This window comes from Arachis ipaensis, chromosome B1 (assembly GCF_059453495.1).
Source record: "Arachis ipaensis isolate K30076 ecotype BB chromosome B1, ASM5945349v1, whole genome shotgun sequence".
Lineage (NCBI taxonomy): Eukaryota > Viridiplantae > Streptophyta > Magnoliopsida > Fabales > Fabaceae > Arachis > Arachis ipaensis.
The window spans coordinates 100,646,540-100,652,481 of record NC_142436.1 but is presented as its reverse complement, the minus strand read 5'-3'; the positions used below and the strand labels follow the sequence as shown (position 1 = coordinate 100,652,481).

At 42.5% G+C, this 5,942-nt stretch overlaps 1 non-coding gene across 1 annotated transcript; it reads left to right on the top strand.

Moving 5' to 3' along the window:
• The first annotated feature begins 5,528 nt into the window (after nucleotides 1–5,528).
• Nucleotides 5,529–5,632, top strand: LOC148577655 (small nucleolar RNA R71). Its single transcript, XR_015904619.1, has one exon. It is a non-coding gene; the product is annotated as a small nucleolar RNA R71 (small nucleolar RNA).
• The last annotated feature ends 310 nt before the right edge of the window (nucleotides 5,633–5,942 follow it).

The window sequence follows — 5,942 nt, the reverse complement described above, 5'->3', positions numbered from 1 at the left end:
GCTTTCAGACTTTTATTCTGTCCTAAAACACCCACTTTGTTCATATCCCATGAGACTTTTATTCATTGATCCTTTTATTGTTATTTCAAGGGTTATTTGTGTTATTTAGGCTAGGTGCTCTGTAAGGGGGCAACTCTTTAAGATAAGCTTTCAGCCAACACTCCCGAACCAGTTGGTTCAAGGTGCTAGGTGTTGAGACACCCCTAAGGACATACTCCCTCAAGCCTATCCCCCATACATACACACTACAGGCATTTAGTTTATTTATTTTCTTTTCTTGAAACCTTGGTGTCCAGCACCTCTTTAGGTTACTAAGTGTTCTGTAGTGAAGGTTACTCTTAATAATGGACTTTCAGCTGATAATCCCGAGTTAGTTAACCCAAGTTACCAAGTGATAAGGCACCCCTAAGAGCTTATTCATCCAAGTAGATCCCTCACACAGGAGCACCACAGACACTTGTCTCAAGGTCCAAACCATTGATGCCTAGACTTATTGCTTACTCTTTTTCTTTTGTTTTTTTTTTCACTTCCATTATTCTTTCTCTTTTCTCTTATTAGGATCTTGTCATATGCTCAGTCTCATGGGTATATCCAAAGTAAAGTATTCAGGATAGATAGTTGTCCTCCTAGCCTTGTGGTTGAACCAACTTAGCTAACTTATGACTACCCCAAAGATTCATGAATGCACTTCCACAGTATGAACTCTACCCTGGTCTTCTGAAAACAATCATTCTCTTTTTATTTGATTTAAAGGGACAAGCATACAAGTAAGTTAAGTGATGGTGCAGTGACATTTAAAGACCAGTGCACATAGACCTATTCAGAAGGAAAACTTAAAAGACAGATTTTAAAAAGGGGTAAACTACGAGAAACTACAAATCAAAAGTGCATCCGGACTTTCAACTTTTAACAATTCTGAGTACAATGGAATTAGGTAGCGATACAACCTTCGGGTGATGACCTCTGGTTCCCCTCTCTCTTTGTCATCATCCTAGTTTTCGCTGCCTCGCTTCTTTGGGCGAAGGTGCACCATTTCCTTATAAGATTCCTGCAAGGTTGCTGGAAGTTGCTCGTTCCCAGAGCACTTGAGACATAGTTAGCTTACATGCATGCATGTGCCTCTCGAACTCAATTTGGTATGTGAACACCAAACTTAGTTCTTTGCCCAGTACAAAATATTGCATATATGCAGAGACCCTTATATCTTGCTATCAGCAAAGCAATGATCACCTAAAGTCTAACTACATCTAAGTTGTTTCTCTTGATTGGATGGAGCTAGCAATGTCCTTTAGTGGAACACCAAACTTAGAACTACACTATCACTCTTGGATTGTTTTGGTGTGGAACACCAAACTTAGCTCCTTACAATACAGGGGAAACAACTTTGTGATTTTTATTGAAATAAAGACGAAAGTGAAACTACTTGAGGTTGGGTTGCCTCCCAACAGAGCGCTCTTTTATCGTCGCTAGCTCGACGAGTCCTTAATTACTTGAGATGTTACTTTACTCTGGGGTTTTCCCCCATGTCGCCCAGATAATGCTTGAGTCTTTGTCCATTCACTGTAAAAGTCCTTTCTGAACCTTCATCCGTGATTTCGATGTGGCCATATGGTGATACTTTTGTAACCATGAAAGGTCCGGACCACCTTGACTTGAGTTTTCCTGGGAACAGCCTTAATTTAGAATTGTAAAGGAGTACTTGCTGCCCTTTTTCGAAACTCCTGGGTGCCAGATGCATGTCATGTTTTCTCTTTGCCTTTTCTTTATACATCTTAGTGTTTTCATAGGCTTTTGACCTGAATTCCTCCATCTCTTGCAGCTGCAAGATCCTTTTTGCACCAGCAGCAATGCTATCAAAATTTAATATCTTAATAGCCCAAAGAGCTTTGTGTTCCAGCTCCAGTGGTAAATGACAAGCCTTCCCATAGACTAGTTGATATGGAGACATTCCAAGTGGGGTTTTGAATGCTGTTCTGTATGCCCAAAGAGCATCATCCAACTTCTTCGACCAATCCTTTCTAGATGCGCCCACGGTCTTTTCCAGGATCCTCTTCAGCTCTCTGTTGGATATCTCAGTTTGCTCACTTGTTTGAGGATGGTAAGGTGTGGCTACTTTGTGTTTTACCCCATATCGTAAGAGGAGAGCTTCTAGTGGTTTGTTACAAAAGTGGCTCCCTCCATCACTGATGAGGGCTCTTGAGACTCCAAACCGGCTAAAGATATTCTTCCTGAGGAAGTTCATGACTACCTTGTTATCATTAGTTGGGGTTGCAATAGCCTCTACCCACTTGGAAACATAATCCACTGCTACCAGGATGTACTTGTTTGCATATGAGGTTGGGAATGGTCCCATGAAATCAATTTCCCACACATCAAACAGTTCTAGTTCCAAGATGAAATTTTATGGCATGGCATTTCTTTTGGGCAAGTTTCCAGATCTTTGGCATTCATTGCAGCTTTTTACTAGTTCCTTGGCATCCTTGAAAAGGGTGGGCCAAAAGAATCCGCTTTGTAACACCTTTGCTGCAGTTCTGTCCCCTCCAAAGTGCCCGCCATAGCATGAACCGTGGCAGTTCCACAGGACTTCTCTCCCTTCCTCTTCCGAAACACATCTTCTAAGAATTCCATCTGAACATTTCTTGAAGAGATATGGTTCATCCCAGACAAAGTATTTTGCATCATTCATGAGCTTCCTCTTTTGATGTTTATTGATCCCTGGGGGTAATGCCCCAGTCGCCTTGAAATTTGCAATATCTGCGAACCATGGTGCTTTGTAAACTGTCATCAACTGCTCATCAGGGAAGAGCTCGTTCACATTTGTATCATTTTCTCCACCTTGATCATGGGGGATTCTGGATAGGTGATCTGCCACCTTGTTTTCCACTCCTTTCTTGTCTCTGATTTCAATATCGAATTCCTCAATGCCTTGGTGAGAGACCTTGTGACCAAGGACTATTCCTCCTGTCACCATGAAGTGTCATTTTTCCCAGTTCAAGACCAAATTGGCCTCTTGGCATCTTTTCAATACCAAGGCGAGGTGATGTAGGCAATTAGGAAAAGAATCTCCGAATACCGAGAAATCATCCATAAAAACTTCAATGAATTTTTCTATCATATCTGAAAAGATAGAAAGCATGCAGCGTTGGAAAGTTGCAGGGGCATTACATAATCCAAATGGCATGCGCCTATAGACAAACACTCCATACGGACAGGTAAATGAGGTTTTCTCTTGGTCTCTTGGATCAACCACTATTTGGTTATATCCTGAATAACCGTCGAGAAAACAATAATATGTGTGCCCTGCAAGTCTTTCCAACATCTGATCCTTGAATGGAAGGGGAAAATGGTCCTTTCGTGTATCCTCATTGAGTGTCCTGTAGTCTATGCACATCCGCCATCCTATGACGGTCCTTGTAGGTATAAGCTCATTCTTCTCATTGGTAACCACAGTGATCCCTCCCTTCTTTGGCACAACATGTATGGGGCTAACCCAAGGGCTATCCGAAATTGGGTAGATGACTCCTCCTTGCCAAAGCTTCATAACCTCTTTCTGTACCACTTCCTTCATGATTGGGTTCAGCCTTTTTTGGGATTGAATGGATGGCTTGGCATCATCTTCCAACAGTATTTTATGCATGCATATGGCTGAACTGATTCCCTTCAAGTCAGCAAGGGTCCATCCAATGGCATCCTTACGCTCCCGCAGCACCTTGAGTAGCTCGTCCTCTTGATCTTGACTGAGGGATGAATTTATGATCACTGGGTAGTTTTCATTTTCTCCTAGATATGCATATTTGAGAGTGGGTGGCAATGCTTTGAGTTCAAGTTTGGTTTTCGCTCCCTTCCTTTGGTGCATCTGGTATATGTGTTTCTGTTGTAGCTACCTCTTCACTTGATTCAGATTCTTCCTCCACCAATCTCTCGTTCTTTTTAGGTTCATCTTCTTCAAAATTCTCCTGCACTTCATCCTCAAGTGCATCTAACCTCATGCATTCCCCCAATTGTTCCGGTGGATAACTCATGGCCTTGAACACATTGAATGTCATCTTTTCATTGTGTAATCTAAGGGTGAGGTCACCCTTTTGAACATCAATGACAGCTCCAGCAGTGGCCAAGAATGGCCTTCCCAAAATGATGGAGGTTTTGGCGTCTTCCTGCATGTCCAGCACCACAAAATCTGCTGGGAATATGAAATCTCCTACTTTTACTAGCAAATCCTCCACTATCCCGTGAGGGAATTTGAACGATCGGTCTACCAGTTGTAGAGCCATTTTTGTTGGTTTAGCCTCCTCAATTTTCATCTTTCTCATCATAGCTACTGACATCAAATTGATGCTGGCCCCTAAGTCACAAAGAGCCTTTTCTACTATGATTTCTCCTATAATGCAAGGGATCTGAAAACTCCCAGGATCCTTCAGTTTCTGAGGTAGTTTATGCTGAATGATAGCACTGCACTCTTCAGTTAGTATCACAGTCTCATTGTTCTTCCAGCTTCTCTTCTTAGTCATTTGCTCCTTCAAAAACTTGGCATAAAGTGGCATTTGTTCTATGGCTTCAGCAAATGGTATGTTGATTTGTAGCTTCTTGAAGATTTCCAAAAATCTCAAGAACTGGTTGTCATCTTCCTTTTTCTTCAATAGCTGGGGGTATGGAGCTCTTGAGAAGTTGAGTTGGGGTATCTTTTTCTCTTTCTGCAAACTTGGCGTGGGGGGTTGCATTCCATCTTGCTCCTCTTCCTTTTCAATTGAGCTTTCTTCTAGTGGTTTTTGGGGATGTTCCTTCAGTTCCTTCCCACTCCTAAGTGTGATAGCTTGACACTCCTCCCTTTTGCTTGAATGGGCATCATAGCAAAAATTGTGGTTCGGAAGCTGCATATTCCTTCAATGAAGGTTTCAATCTTAGAGAGCTTGTCATCAATTGATGAGTGATTCAGAGCAGATGTGCTGTTTTGGTTTTGATAAGTATGTGGAGAAGTGTTGTTGTGGGGGTGTTGAGATGTCCTCTGGGTGAATTGTTGGTGAGCTGCATTGTTGTTGGAGTTGTGACGTCTCTGGTCTTGATTTTGATCTTGCTCACTTCCCCACCCAAAGTTCGGGTGATTTCTCCATCCAGGGTTGTAAGTCTTGGAGTATGGATCATAGTTTTTCCTTGGTGAATTCCCAATGTAGTTGGCTTGCTCCTGACTCCCTTCTGCTTCTTGGTTTACTCCTTCTTGTGTTGTTGATGAAGTGGAGATTGCTGCTACTTGGTTCATCTCCATCTTCTTGGTGAGGTCAGCCAGCTGCTGGGTAATGAGCTTGTTTTGGGCCAACAGAGCATCCACATTGTTTAGCTCCATCACTCCTCTTGTGTTCCCTCTTTCGGAAGCATAGAAGTAGTCGTTTTCTGCTACTATTTTAATAACATCTATGGCTTCCTCAATGGTCTTCTTCTTGTTCAAAGACCCTCCAGATGAATGGTCTACTGCCTTATTTGACTCATAAGAGAGCCCTTCATAGAAAATGTGCAGCTGGACCCATTCGTTGAACATGTCAGGTGGACACCTCCTTGTTAAGTCTTTGAACCTCTCCCATGCTTCATACAGAGTCTCACCATCCTGTTGCCTGAAGGTTTGAACCTCAGCTCTTAGCCTATTGATTCGTTGAGGAGGGTAGAATCTTGCTAAGAATTTGTTTACCACATCCTCCCAAGTTGTCAAGCTCTCCCTTGGGAAGGATTCCAGCCACTTGGCTGCCTTGTCTCTGAGTGAGAAGGGAAATAAGAGCAATCTATAGGTGTCAGGATGAACACCATTAGATTTTACTGTGTCACATATTCTCAGGAAGGTGGTCAAATGTTGGTTGGGATCTTCTTGAACACCTCCTCCAAATGAACAGTTGTTCTGAACAAGGGTGATGAGCTGTGGTTTAAGTTCAAAGTTGTTGGCATGGATTGTTGGCTTT